Consider the following 14,715-nt stretch of genomic DNA (forward strand, 5'->3'; position numbering starts at 1 on the left):
GAAGGGTGGAGTCATCAGCGTATGAGTGGATAGGGTTAGATGTACAGCTTAGAAGATCATTGATGAATAAAAGGAAGAGAGTTGGTGATAGGACAGAGCCCTGAGGAACACCACTGTTGATAGATCTAGGAGAAGAACGATGGCCGTCTACAACAGCGGCTATAGAACGACCAGAAAGGAAGCTAGCGATGAAGGCACAGATAGAAGGATAGAAACCGTAGGAGGGCAGTCTGCCAGGTTTTGTCTGCAAACTACAGTATCTCATTTCTCCACCTCCTGTTGGGCCTTTTTCTGTTACGTTTGCAGTCTTTTAGAGTCCACTCAGTCAGCCTCTTGCTCCATCATTTATTCATTATTCTTGCTACATGACCTCCCCACCTCCATTTTTGTTCTGTTAAAACGTCTATAATGTCCTTGACCTTAATCTGTTCTCTCACCCAAGTCGATCTCTTCCTGTTTCAGAGATACAGTACAGTATTTCCAACACTGACCTCTTCATTGCTCTTCGAAAACGGATTAGTTTTCCATTAATTTTGTCAATTTGTAGGTCCCATATCCGTACATCATAGCAGGGATTATGCGAGTGTTATATACTTTTCGTTACATACATATCGGCAAAAACTTTCCATCCAGCAGCTGTAATGCATTTTTTTTTTTAATGGTCTTTCGTTGTTTTTATTATTTGACCTAGTGGTCCTCCTCAACTTCTTCAAGCGTTTCTTCATACATTTAATGACGCCTTTTGATGTATTTGAATTAAACATCACTTTAGTTTTCCCCTGATTCATCTTTAGCCCTACTCTGAGACTTTGTTTATGTCATTTAACATTTCTTGCAATGTCTCTTCTACTTCAGAAATTAGGACACTGCCACCTACAAATCTGAAATGGTTGGTTTTCTTCGTCTATGTTCACTCCATTGTTCTCCCATTCTAGCTTTCTGAAAATGCTTTCAAGGCTTGCTGTTAATAATTCTGGTGAAATTACATCACCCTGATGCACGCTTTCCTCAAGCTTATTGTTTTCTGAGTTCATGTTACGTAACTATCGATGTTTCCTATCTGTATGTGTTTTTGAGCAGTTTTACTATGTTCTCGTTTACCTCCCTGTTCCCGCAGTGAATTTATAATTGATATATGTCCCACTAAGCTGGAAGCTTTTTTAGAATCGACTTTTCATACTTGTAAAAGAAAAGTTTGCTCATCTGGTGTTACTGTGGTATTTCACTTGTCAGTTGATGGTTTTGTTGTCTTTGATACCTACGTTCTTAGTAAAATTCTTCAGCTTTCTTCACCATCTTCTCTCTCCATTTGATAACATCACCATTTTGGTTTCAATGATATATTTTGTTGCTTTGGTTGTGTTATTTTGCATCGGACCTGTTTCAGACTTTTTCATTTCAGTTTCTTTGATCTGATCCATGTTACTCTTTCGTTTTTGTTCTCTCTGTCTCTTGTTGATAAACTTACTTAATTCTTTTCTGTTTCATTCTTCTTTGTTTCTGCTTTCATCTCCATTCTTCTTTTCGTGAACTGGAAGGTCGTTTTTTAATATTTGTTGGGTTTAGTTGTATCGGCTTTCCTTACTACCTCCGCTGATTCCCTTAACACTTTTGTCAGTTTCCTGTTCAACTCATCAATGCCACATTCCATATCACTCAGTCTTAGAGTCTGAAAAATATTCTTTGTTTCTAACTGAGAGGCAGCTTTGTTTTTGCTTATTTTTGTTGGGCAAGGCGTTTTAGTTTTAATTTGCGTCTTTCTGTCACTCCTATAATTGGGTCTGGCTGTGCAACCCAGCATTTTATGGTCACTTCTTATATTTATCCATATTTACTTTGTTGATAACTGTGACATTAGTGATCATGTTTTTCGTATCTGCAATAATGAAATCGATTTCATTTTTTGTTTCTCCATTTGGTCTTCTCCAGGTCCATTTTCTCCCTGTTCTTTTGTGGAAGAATGTATTCATTATTCCCATTTTAAACGTTTCAGCAAAATTTGCCAACATTTCACTTGCCATTCCTCTCTCCTACTCCGAATTTTCCCATACAGGCCTCTCCATTTTTCGACTTGCCAACTTCTGTATTAAAGTCTCCCATGAATATATTATATCTGGTCTTTTTCTTCATCCATAATCTGGGAGATGTCATCATAGAATGTGTCTATTTCTTCATCTGTGCATTGAGAAGTGGGTGCATCTTGAATTACTTTCAGAGTGTAGCTTTCGTGTAGTCTAATTACACTCCATGCTCCATGCTAGTATATCAGACACACTGCTGAATTTAACAGTGTTCTCTGCAAGATTTCTGTTAATTAGATATCCTACAACACAGACTCTTTGATTTTGCCTTCCTCTTTCGTAAAGTAAGATATTGGTGTCTTGGAGATGAAGTAAATCTTTGCTTTGGATCTCATTCAGACCAGTAATATCCCGACTAATGTTTTCTAATTTAGTTATCAAGATATCAAGTTTATAATTTTCTGCAAGGGTTCTTACATTGTTTGTAGATTTTCATGGACTTCAGTTTCTTTAATGTGCCACTCACTGATTTGCCAGGACAGTGCCAACTTGCCTTCAGTGGTACACTGCCTGTAAGCACAGGAGTCAGTGCGGTTGTACTGTACCTGAGTAGTATGAATACATAGGAATGCATAGGAATACATAGGAAAGCCAACAGCAACAGACCTTTTGGTCCTTTCGAGGCTGCTTGCTACAGATAATACTATGACTACTAGATCTAGCTCTACATGCTGAAGGATAAGGATAGTGAAGCAAGAAGGCTTCCCCCACCCCCAAACCCTCCAGGAAGAAGTGAGAAAAACCACCATGCAGCATGGAAAAACTGACATGAAAATTTCATAGGAAATACTGGAAAAGAAAAGTCACATTTTATAATACTTTGTCTATAAGCTACCCGTTTGAGTAACCTGAAAGAGAAAGTAATCAAATAAACTAATAGTTACGGCATGACATTGTAAACCGGTTCATTGAGTTTATGGGAAGTCTGTGGACTTAACATGGAAAGTGCACGGTGTGGATGTTTAGGGGGTGGTGCGGCAGCCTTGCCTGGCACTTTTAAGGTAGGCAGCAGTCAATCAAGCCCAAGCTCCGTTCACTCCACTGAGACAAGGAACTCTTCCATGTGGGACAAGTACACAAGTTTCCTCCTGAAGCAGTGACCCCTGGTACATTAAGAAAAATCCCGATGGTGGTCACTTGACTAACAGGGACCCTCAGTGATCCACAGCCCATCACAGGTCGAAAGTAAGAGTAGTGACCGTTAACTCAGGGCTATCTGTGCAGATCCTAATCTGTGCTTATATTACTTTCTTTGCATTGGGGAGATTGAAAAATATGTAAGATGGGTGTCTTAGACAAAAGGGGACTGCACAGTGCACAGTGTGGATGTACAATGCACAGAGTGGATGTTTAGGGGTGGTGCGGCAGCCTTGCCTGGCACTTTATAGGCATTCAGCAGTCAATCAGGCCCTAGCTTCGTTCACTCCACTGAGACAAGGATCTCTCCCTTGTGGGACAAGTACACAAGTTTCATCCTGAAGCAGTGACCCCTGGTACATTAAAAAAATCCCGATGGTGGTCACTTGGCTAACAGGGACCCTCAGTGATCCACAGCCCATCACAGGTCGAAAGTAAGAGTAGTGACCGTTAACTCAGGGCTATCTGTGCAGATCCTAATCTGTGCTTACTGTATATTACCTTATTTGCATTGAGTAAATCAAAAAATGTATAATGACGTGACGAGACGCTATGTTAAGTTTACAGGGTGTCCTGTAGACATGAGGGGACTGCACAGTGTGGATGTTTAGGGGTGGTGCGGCAGCCTTGCCTTGCGCTTTTAAGGTAGGCAGCAGTCAGTCAGGCCCTATCTCCATTCACCCACTGAGACAAGGAACTCTCCCATGTGGGACAAGTACATAAGAGTCATCTTGAAGCAGTGACCCCTGGTACATTAAAAAAATCCCAATGGTGGTCACTTGGCTAACAGGGACCCTCAGTGATCCACAGCCCATCACAGGTCGAAAGTAAGAGTAGTGACCGTTAACTCAGGGCTATCTGTGCAGATCCTAATCTGTGGTTATATTACTTTATTTGCATTGAATAAATGAAAAATGTATAATGACGTGACTCGACACTATGTACAGGTACTTTGTTTACAGGGTGTCTTGTAGACAAAAGGGGAATGAACTTACACGTAGCTATAAAAGCAAGTTATTCGGACAGAAAAAGAGTCGGCTGAGGATTCTCGTGCAAATACTTGTCTATTTTGTTTCTGAATGTCTCAACTGAGATACTGTTCATGGTATCTGAGGGTAATCTGTTCCAGATATTTACAACTCTGTTAAAGAAAAAGTATTTTGCTTCATGGGATTGGAAACGCTTCCCCATAATTTTGCAGCCATTACTTCTGGTTTGACTCGACTGGTCTACAGTATATCAAAATATTTATTCATGTCTAAGTTGTAATATCCGTGCATGATTTTGAAAACTTCAATAAGGTCCCCTCTTAACCTGCGCTTTGTTAGGCTAAATAATTTAAGTTCTTCAAGGCGTTCCTCATATGGTTTGTTTGTAAGTCGTGGTATAATTTCTGCGATTCTTCGCTGAATTTTCTAAAATTTTTCAATGTCCTTTTTGTAGTAAGGAGACCAGAATTGCACACAATACTCAAGATGGGGGCGCACTAGCGAGTTGTATAAGGCAAGTATGCCTTTTTCCGATTTAAATGACAGTTCTTCCAATAAAACCCACCAGCTTGTTTGCAGTTTAACGGCCTCGGTGCACTGCTTACTTGGTTTTAGGTCATTTGATATTATCACACCAAGGTCCTTTTCATTGTCAGTACTTGATAACTGGATATTGTTCATTTTGTAGTTCGCATGGACGTTGTTACTTCCAATATGAAGTACTTTACATTTTTCTATGTTGAATTTCATTTGCCATTTTTCTGCCCAGCTTGCTAATGTATGAAGGTCATTTTGTTACTGCTGCCACTGTAATTTTGAAGTTACTTTACTGGTTATTTTAGTATCATCTGCAAATTTGGATACTTTACAATTTAGACTCTCATCAATATCATTTACAAAGATAATAAAAAGTATCAGTCCACGTATTGAGCCTTGGCGATCGCTGCTGCTCACATTACGCCATTTGGATTCCTTTCCGTTTATCAACTCGCTGTTTTCGGTCTGAAAGCCAGTCCTGTAACCATTTCCGCATATCTCCTTTTATTCCATGTGCTTCTATTTTGCTCATGAGATGCTTGTGAGGGACAGTGTCAAATGCTTTCTGAAAGTCGAGGTAAATTATATCTACTGCTCTTGAGTCATCATATGATTTGTAAACATCACGGAAGAAGTCCAGTAAGTTAGTTAAGCATGAACGACGACGTCTGAATCCATGCTGCGAGTCTTTAATTATATTATTTTCTTCTAGATAATTAATAATTTTATCTCTTATGATTTTTTCCATTAACTTGCACACAATTGGTGTTAAGGTGATTGATCTGTAATTTCCTGGGTGTGACTTATTTCCTTTTTTGAAAATTGGTGTTACATTTGCTGGTTTCCATTCGCATGGAACTTTCCCAGTACTTAACGATTTATTGAAAAAGACAGAGAGTGGCAGCAGTAACTCATTTTTTGCTTCTTTGAGAATTCTCGGTGATACTGTATCGGGGACAGGGGTTTTGTTTATGTTCGTACTATTTATGGCTGAAAGAATAATTATAGTTATTATGGATAGCATAGTTACTAAGGACTGTGCTATTTGCTAGGTTTGTGGGTAACAGTAGGATTCTGGTGGTGTTTTCAACTTTAAAAACAGACGCAAAGTAATCGTTAAGAATGTTTGCCATTTCAACCTCATTTTCTGTGTGTTTGCCATTGTTCGTTTCTAGAGGACCTATTGATGTAGTCATAGCGTTTTTCTTTCTAAAGTAACAGTAAAATTCTTTAGGATTTGGTTTGCACGTATTAGCAATGTGGATCTCCAGTGCTCTTTTGCTTTGTTTAATAAGTCTTTTCGATATGCGGTGTAGGTTTTCGTACTGTAATTTATCATCATTATTTTGTGTAGTTTTATATATATGGTATGCCTGTTTTTTGGCATCCATCATTCTACACATAAACTAAAAGACTAAGTTGCCTTGTTTACACGTAGTGATGAGTTTGACACCTTAATATGGCCTGTCGAAGCATGCTGTAGCCAAATAGTGCCCATGTGGTCTAGAAGTATTCATTACCACCACAGTACGAGACAAAGGTTGCGTCATACCGTATATGGCCTCTAATGACGCATAAGCATGAGCTCCGACCTATAAGGAACCGCCGAATTTTTTAAAGTTATGCAAGATTCTGGAATGCACACTTCAGACTGAGCTGATATTGTTGAGGGGGTATAGAAGATTGACACTTCTCAGTGCGGAAGTCTTCAGTTGTATGGCCAAAATCTCGCTGAAATGGGAGATTATAGCACATTTTCCTTTGATTTGTGTTACATATGGCACCTAGATATTCTGTTGTATCTTATTTACTGTGTGCCATTATAATATGGAATTAGTTTTCATCAGTAACATACACGAAGATTATTAAGGTGTAAGATGAGAAGTAAATTGTAAAGAAACTTGTCACAAAATCTCCAAAGTGACTAAGACTACAGACCCTAATGTCATATTTATTCCTGGTTTGTCTGTGACCCCAGTGGAGTGTGGGTTGAAGGAGGTCACCTTACCCGAATCCCTGAGATCCCTGCTGTCTGCCCTCACCACCCTGTCCGAGGAACCCACGAGCACTGCCTTGCAGGACGCTGTATCGTGTGCTGCCAAACAAACCGTCGCTTCCTTCACACAGGTATTGTGTGTGTGTGTGTGTGTGTGTGTGTGTACTTACCTAAATCTTCAGATGGCAACATTACAAATGACCCGCATGGGAAAGCGGATATCTTTGCCAGTACGTTTGCCAGAAATTCTACCATGAAGGAGGCCAGCCAGAACGTCCCTGTACTAGAACTTGACTCTCCCGAAATTGTTCCACTTAAAATACAGACAAGATACGTGAAATCCATCCTAGACAGTTTACCTACCAACAAAGTTCCAGGCCCAGATAGAATTCCGCCAATTGTTTTGAAAAAGCATTCCCCAGAACTTGCCTCTGTTCTTGCCAAATTATTCGGACTATGCTTACGTACTTCTTCATTCCCAAATTCATGGATAGAAGCCAATATCCATCCAGTTCCAAAGAAAGGAAGTTTCTCTGACCCCTCTGATTACAGACCAATAGCTGTCACATCTTCTCTTTGCAAGGTATTTGAAACTTTAATTAATAAGCACATAGTTAAACATCATGAATCCAACAAATTAATTAGTGATAGACAATATGGTTTTCGCCAAGAAAGATCCACCATTGACATACCCAATCTCCTGACTCATACCATCCATCAATTAATCGACATATATGGAGAAACTCATGCAGTAGCCTTTGATATTTCTAAAGCTTTCGACAGAGTATGGCACTGTTCCCTGTTATCCAAACTCCCTTACTATGGACTAAAGTCTTTTGTTCCTTTGATTTCCTCATATCTCAGCAACAGAAAAATAAGTAAAAGTAGATGATATATATTCCAGTTTCCACTCAATTAACGCCGGCATACTGCAGGGATCAGTTCTGGCACCAGCCCTATTCCTGGTTCATATTAATGATCTCTTATGTCACCCACAATCCCATCCATTCATATGCAGATGACTCAACACTTCATAGTTCATTCACACTCAGACACCCATTTACGAAGTCTGATATCTCCACCTCTCAACTCAGTACAGCCATCTCCATAAATCAAGACTTATCTACGATCAGTGAATGGGGACAAAACAACCTTGTCTCATTTAATGCTAGTAAATCTAAATATATACAATTTACTAATAGACAGGTATTGCCAAATTCGTATAGTACCTTCAGTGATACAAATATTCCCATCTCCAAAAGTATTGAAATTCTTGGCGTCTCACTTAACAATGCCCTCAGCTGGACCTCTCATGTCAGATCACTTGCTAAAACCGCCTCAAAGAAACTTGTATTATTGTACAGAGTCCATAACTTCTTCACTGACGAGCAGTTAGCTATAATTTATAAGAGTCATGTGCGCTCTCAGCTTGAACATTGCTCACCCTTGTGGAATGGATATGGAGAGGTTGCATTAAAACAACTAGACAAAATTCAGAACAAAGCTGTTAGAATTATTAATAACCCTGCTATTACTAATAAACTACCTCCCGTACAAGTAAGAAGTTATGTTGCCTCCCTTGCATTATTTTACAGTTATTTTTATAGCAAATGCCCAGACGAAGTTGCGTCCATTGTGCCACCTTTCCATGCCTTGCCTCGTGCTACACGGGCGTGTGGTAGTGCTTGTCACTGAAATGTCACTCTGCCATATTGCAGAACTTCTGCCTATCAGAATTCTTTCATTCCCCGAACTGCATCTCTCTGGAACTCGCTTCCCCGGAGTTGTTTCCCTCCAAACATCAACCAACAGCTGTTCAAGTCTAACTGTTACAGATATTTTATGAACAGAGGACACCAGTAATCTGGTGTATGGATTAGTTTTTTTTTATTCATTTGTTTTCCTTCCTCTGTTCTGGTATTTAAGAAAAAAAAATTGTACTTCATTGTATATTTACAGTAATGTGTGTGTGTGTGTGTGTGTGTGTGTGTGTGTGTGTGTGTGTGTGTGTGTGTGTGTGTGTACTTAATTGTACTTAATTGTATCTTTACAGTAATTGTGTGTGTGTGTGTGTGTGTGTGTGTGTGTACTTAATTGTACTTAATTGTATCTTTACAGTAATTGTGTGTGTGTGTGTGTGTGTGTGTGTGTGTGTGTACTTAATTGTACTTAATTGTATCTTTACAGTAATTGTGTGTGTGTGTGTGTGTGTGTGTGTGTGTGTGTGTGTGTGTGTGTGTGTGTGTGTGTGTGTGTACTTAAATAATTGTACTTAATTGTATCTTTACAGTAATTGTGTGTGTGTGTGTGTGTGTGTGTGTGTGTGTGTGTGTGTGTGTGTGTGTGTGTGTGTGTGTGTGAGTGTGTGTTAATACCAGCTCCCTTGTCAATCTGTGCTCAGTCGGCATGAGATACGGTTTATTTCTTGCAAGTGGAGATTCCAGTCCAGCAGTACAGTAAGCACAGCACAGCATAACATTATGAACCATCCACTGATTGGGTATTTGAGTGGGACATTTATGCGTCCCAGGGTTAGGCCAGTCCTAATCGTTCTAAGTGTGGATTGGTTCAGTGTAATAAACAACGGTAATCATACAAGTCGTGGAAATCGAGAGGCAAAAGTGTAGATAACCTGGGTCATTCGCGCTGCTTCACGTATTGTCCACATTACCACTGTAAGTCATGAGTGGTTTGTCAGATTACTTGGTCATCTTGATGGTCATCGTGATGGGGTCTGACAGAGATGAGCTTCACCATTTCACTTTTTAGAAGCCCAGTCTTGATGCCTTAAATCATTCTGAGATGACTTCTTACTCTTGCCGGTATTTTTCCTGTTCTTTGATTGTTGTTTTCGATTCTGATACATACAATCGGTAATGGATGTGTCAGTCATCATGATTTGTCCAGTAGTCACCACCTTGCAAATTTTTAATTGAGTGATCAACTCTGAAGGTCAAGTCTCTCGACCTGAGTACGTAATATGAGGTCAGTTATTCCGTCTATAGTGCAAGGTGTCTCATCTTTCTACATCCACTTGCTGAGGTAGGCGTTTATACGAACAAGGAACTGTGAGGCAGTTTCCCGTTTTTTTAGGTCGTGCCCTCAGGAACTGATTCTTACTGTCTTCAGCTGTAAGGCAACAAACTATGAAGACTGTGGATTTCAGTGTATGGTTGTTGCTGAGGATTCTAAGCAAAATGTCAAGAACATGGCGTTCAAACGGCTAAGAAATTGGAGACATCTGACTAATTAATCCAACTGGTACAACTCTATCATGTCTTCAAATCTGACTTTGAATGGTTCAGTGTGCTCTCCTCCCCTGTGTGAAGGGAGCTTGAGAGGAGTCTGCCAAGACAGATGCGGGAGGAGCGCTATCACAGTTTGTGGAGTCATTTGAGCTTGCAACATTTGAAGACTGAGATTCATGCTCGAGTTTCTGCACTTCCAGATCACGATTTTGTTCGGTTTTACGTTGTACATGTCGTAAAAATACCCCCGCTAATACCAATACACCAGTCCTGTATGAGACAGCCCTAGCATGTATTCAGTATGGACGGTGGGTGTTAGCGCCGAAGTGGTGACATGTAGAGGTGTATGGTATGTAGGAGGACTGTTGGGCCTTGATAGCAGGCTGTGAAGCCTATGCCCAGAGTCGGACACAAAAAAAATAAATAAATAAATAAAATAATACACTACTGTTCGAGCACTACAAGCTCATGCCACTTGTATTCCTCTCGGTCTTCCCACTGATGTGATTCCCGTGCCTCCCCCATTTACTGATGGGCATGCTTGTGTAGTAAGACTTGCTTCATTTCCTGGTGATCTGTAAGTTTCATATCTCTAGGCTCCTGAATGAACTGGATGGTGACTACGGTGCTAGCTTGGCGTAATAAGGCAAAATTACACTGCCAACGACTAGAACCCACGAATGAGAGCGTAAAGCAAGAAAATACTCAGGACCTAACCAGCAATACAGGCACAATCTGTTGAGAATATGATGACCAATTGTATCTAACTGGCAAGCAAAACTGTATAGGATATACACTAGAAGATCGTAATAAAAGAATTTTTAGGACAAAGAAATGAACTAGGAACAAAACTCATAATAACTTGTTTTGGTTGCAAAGATATAATTATGCCTGCATGCTAGAATAATTATAAGTAATAATTGGTTAGTTATGTGAGGGAAACTTCCATGAATTATTTAACGTTTTTTATCACAGAAAAGTTCAGTTTTCCTGGACTTGAGGTCGCTGAATGGCACGGAAATATGAGATCTGATTCTCTTGTGTAGTACTCTAGAATGACATTTACCGAAAGATATTTTCTCAGAAAAACGGCAATAAAAAGTTCTCTAAAGTTATAGTGGCTTCAGCAGGAAGACCCCACAAGCCAGTCACAAAATACGCATTGCTTACTTGTTCCACCAATGATTATTCAGTTCAGTAGTGTAAAATCACCGTGTCCATAAGCTAGTACTCCTAAGCGCGCACGATGGATTTATACAGCAAACATTGTGAAAAACAGGATTTACTATCTATCTATTGCCAGACGCCATAATTCCGTAAAGGGTGGCCATTTGACTGAGTTATTTGTTTTACGGGGAGGGTCACTAACCCTCCACCAACCCACTTGTTGGCACGTAGGGAGCACGTATGGTTTGGTTATATGGTTACCACCCAGTGTTGTAAATGGTTTCTTGGCTTCAGGAAACCATTTGGCTTGTCACTCAATGTAAAGCCACCTATAAAGGAAAGAAAAGCAATAAGAAGTGACAGGAAAGATGGGGGAAATAGGAAGAGAAGAGGGCAGGCACAGAAAAAGAACGATACAGGCTATGGAAGACGTAGGCAGCACTACATCAAGTGAGTGGATGATGGTGGCCACCACCTGTCCAGTTAATAGTAATGTTAGGAAATAAAGTAAATGATGCAGGAATTTGGGAGGTGCGAATTTTAATTAAAGATTAGTGGATAATGTAACACTAATTACGGTAAATATTTAGCATAAGCCGCAGAAAGAATTCTGGTCTTTTAACGTGACCTCTGTTTATATCTCACTATTTGCTGACACATTTATTCTGATACTTCTGTCGCAGATTTACTCCTCCCCCCCTCCCCATGGGGTTATTAATCCCCTTTGGGTGGTCATTAAAACTCCCATGAGCCATTTGTGAAGGAAGTTTCATAGAAGAAAAATGTTTGCAAATTGTGAGATATAAACAGAAAACACTTAAGACTACCTGAATTCCAGTTGTGGCCTTGCTAAATATTATCCCAAAATATAACTTAGCCATGGGAAAGGAAGCAGTCGAGAAGAACGAGTTATTTTCAGTAATAAAGTTAAAATCACATCTAGCCTTTACTCCTGCAACAAACCTAATGAAATGCTTGACCAACAAAACCACAAGAAATAAAATACTGGGGGACTTGGTGTTATGAGCTGGGGTCTGAACCAAGAATGACGGAGAATTCCAAGCCTGTCTACATTTATCTGAGAGAATACGCAACGAAGGCTTTAGAATAAACAAGATAACGAAGAAAGAGAAACAGTGCCCAGTAACGAGCCTTTGTTAGGACATGACTGCTCGCCAGCAGAGTCTTTTATATTAACGACTGCAACTCAGAAAGCTACTGGGATCGGAGTTCTTCACGTTTAACCATTTTTCTAGATTTAAGGTACTGCATTCTTTTGCGAGATCAGATCCATACCGCTGAAAGCTGATTGATATTTGGAGGTCATATTTGCCACTAGGCTGCGGGATACCACTCGCAGCACACAGGGACTGAGTCCAGCAGCAGCTCTGAATCCAATGTATACAACAGAAATTACGCAGGTAACCAGTAGTACAGACAGCCTCACCAAAAGCAGTTTTCGCTTCAGTTTTATATCATTTACACCGTAACTAATTGTACAGTTTACATTATCTGTACAGCTCCAATTCCCAGAAATTTGTGTAAAATCCTTTAAAAGTACGGTAAATATTGCTAAACCAGTGCTTGCTTTAAATAACTGACTACTTTATAGAGAGAAGATAAACTTCAGTATTTGGCATATACAATAGGTTATATGATCATGTTTTTGGCAGTACTTTATGCATGCCAGTCTCTCTTCTTTCCGACGATTCATTCGTTATCCAACTTATCAAGCATAGGATAAAACAGCCTAATTATATTTTCAGACATTTTTGTAAGATAAGCGCAGTGTTCAGAAATAACTAAACTAGATTTTTCATCACTTACAGATCCTCAGTTACACAAAGAACAGTGAAAACTGCACAGTATAGTACAAGTTCAAAGGTCTATCCAGCTTCTGCAGTACTTGTAACTTATACTGGCAAAGGAATAGTTTCCGGTCTAACACTAAAAAAAGAAAAAAAAAAATCATTACCCACGTGTTTATAATAAACATTTCAAAGTGCAACTGTTAGACTTTAAAATGGTTCATATTATTCCAGTCTTATCTCTCAGCTCAAAATAAATTTAAACTCCTGCAGTTAACCAACACGATTTCAACTATTTTCAATTTATGTTTAAAGTATGTTCAGTTTGCCTTAGAGTTATGCTATAACCTTAAGGTTTGTACATGTAGTGTTAAATTTAGCATGTGATGCTAAATTTATTACTATATGGGCAAGATTATAGCATTATGTAATGGATTATATAATTGTATAATGCATCTTTTATTATAGCATTATAAATGCGGGTCGGTCTTTTTGCCGAGGACCACAGAGAGCCACTTTATTTTTCTCTTGTACGTTCGTTTTTTTTTGTTTTTTTTTTGACACGTACAGTACATACATCACTTAAAAAAAAAAAAAAAAAAGCGTTTTGACTGCAGGGGATTTTTTTTTTTTTTTTTTTTTTCACCGAGGGCCACGGAGAACCCCCTAACCGGGTCGGCCTTTTTTCTCCGAGTCACCTAACCTAACCTCACCTCACCTTGCTTTCCAGGTGTCCCTCGGTGTCTCTCAGTGACCCCCAGTGAAAAGACACTCCGTAACGGTGTGTGTGTGTGTGTGTGTGTGTGTGTGTGTGTGTGTGTGTGAACGGAATCCATCGAGGCTTTTCGTTCGCAGAGTACAAGTTAGCTGTGGCTTCATAGTCAAAATGAAACAAAGCTGCGTTTTCGAAAAAAAAAAAAAAAAAAAAAAAAAAAGCAGGCTATTTTGACTGGTTTTAAGGGATACTTACAGCATCCCATGTTGAAGTAAACAGTTTAATGGACGCTGGTCTAATGTAATTGTATTGATGGTGGTGTTAACAGCTTGATATGGTGAAATAAAACGGGAAAACGCTATCAACTGATTACCTGTTCTGGTGACACTTCACATTCAATATTGTCAGAATTTATAAAATTTGATTTTGATTTGTGATTGCCGCCAAAATGTGGTTCAAGTATTTAAATTTACGACTTTATTATACTGCCTGTTACGCAAGCGGAAGTGACAACGCAAATAATTGAAATGTTTCACCTTTATTCATCCACTTACGATGGGCTGTGGCACGAACTCTTGCCACAGTTGTCGATGGCTAATCCACTAGCCGTGCAGTTACATTTATTGCATCAGGAACATTGATTTGTGGTAAGGCTAGATAAACCCAGAGGGTGGCCATACTGGGGCACTTGACAGCCACGGTTAGAGAGACAAAGCACCTCCTCCTTTGCTATTTATTTTGCATATTGCAACTTTATATTCACGTGAATGCTAGTCATTTCTTTTTGTGTGAACATTTATTGCATTAATTACATACAAGAATATATCAACATACCAAAGAGGGCTAGTAAACTGGCGAGGAAGATGTGTTACAAAGCCCAACACTGACTAGACCTGATTTGATTTCTGAACTAGTTCGCCACGAATGGCCTTTCTTTAAACTGAATAAAATCATTTTGATAGCAGCAGGAATAGAGATCAAGAACCATCATTGTACAGCAAATGAAATTGTTAAACGGAGTCTATTCTAAACCCCTT

This window comes from Coenobita brevimanus, chromosome 5 (genome assembly GCF_032717465.1).
Source record: "Coenobita brevimanus isolate Jiangsu-jjx chromosome 5, ASM3271746v2, whole genome shotgun sequence".
In the NCBI taxonomy this organism is placed as follows: Eukaryota; Metazoa; Arthropoda; class Malacostraca; order Decapoda; family Coenobitidae; genus Coenobita; species Coenobita brevimanus.